We start from the raw sequence: 1,325 nt of genomic DNA, 5'->3' as shown, positions 1-1,325 counted from the left end.
CCACAGGGGGGGGTGTGTGTGTGTGTGTGTGTGTGTGTGTGTGTGTGTGTGTGTGTGTGTTCCGGCAGCAGCGAGGGGGGAAGGGCCCTTTCTCCCCTTCCCCTTCCCCTCCCCTGGCACACAGCAGCAATGGCGGAGGGGCTGGCATGCAGCAGAGGGCGGAGAGCACTTTTCCCTCAGCAGCAGTGAGTAACGTGCATTAATTTGTTTTTGCATTGATTTTAACATGTTATTCACGCACATTAAGTAACAGCCCTAATTACTGCCTTTTGAGCCCAATGGTCCAGCCAGTTTTCTGTCTACCTTACAGTCCATTCACCCTTGTTCCATTTCTCTGTATCTTATCTAGTTCTTCAAAGGGAAGTGAGTCAGAATGGGTTGTGGTAAAGATCAGGAGCATGGGAGGGAAGTAGACATGAGAGGTGGATTAGCTATATAAAAAGTATCAAAACAAGCATGCACAGAGAGCCCCAGCTGCCTGGATCTCTGGAGCAGCAAGTCCTGAAGTTAGGAAGGCTGGTGATCAGGGTGCCCACATGCATCCTGCAGTGTCACTGCCACTCTTCAGATGGTTCTGGTTCATTTTCATGGAGACCTGGGCTTCAAGGCCTGCCACCAGAAGTTCTGTCTGGATGGTTACAGCTGCCTGCTATGGGGTGGTGCCACTGTGGTGTAGTGGCCATCCAGCTTCTGGTTGGACCAAGGGAAGACTGAGCAGGCTTGGCAACCACTGCATTCTTCCATTGCTGCTATATGTGGGGCTCTGAGTGTAGTAATTGTGGCTCTTTCTGTTGGCCTGGTATCAGTTTGAGGAGCTCCTACCCCAGTACCAGTCACTTCTAGAATGATATCTCCACTTGACATAAAAGCTGACCAATGAAAGGATATTTGATTAGCTCTGCAACCTCCTGAAATGCAAGGCACCTTCTTCAAAAGTAGCTTTTCAGAAGATGCTGCTGGACAGGAGGCCTGAAATGCCTCTACACTAATGCCCATAGCATGGGGAACAAGCAGGAGGAACTCGCCCTCCTGGTGGCTGACGCCAGCCCGGACATTGTGGGGATTACGGAGACTTGGTGGGACTCCAAGCGTGATTGAGCGGTGAATGTCGAGGGCTATAGGCTGTACAGGAGGGACAGAATAGGAAAGGGGGGGGAGTGGCACTCTATATCAAGGAGGAATACACGTCCTCGCTAATTAGTAAAGAGTCAGGGGAGAAGCACTCTGAAGTGCTTTGGGTTAGGGTTCAAGGCAGAAGAGGGGAAAGGGACCTATTGGTGGGAGTCTACTATAGACCCCCTACCCAAACAGAGGAGCTTGACCAG

General features: G+C 51.1%; 1 protein-coding gene across 1 annotated transcript in view; it reads left to right on the top strand.

The window, feature by feature from the left end:
* Window positions 1–1,325, top strand: part of TRABD2A (TraB domain containing 2A) — a 253,727-nt gene that overhangs the window by 73,588 nt on the left and 178,814 nt on the right. The window lies entirely within an intron of this gene.

This window comes from Gavialis gangeticus, unplaced genomic scaffold (assembly GCF_001723915.1).
Source record: "Gavialis gangeticus isolate Ggan-Ray unplaced genomic scaffold, GavGan_comp1, whole genome shotgun sequence".
Classification (NCBI taxonomy): Eukaryota; Metazoa; Chordata; order Crocodylia; family Gavialidae; genus Gavialis; species Gavialis gangeticus.
The sequence above is the reverse complement of the archived record's forward strand: the minus strand, read 5'-3'. Positions and strand labels throughout refer to the sequence as shown.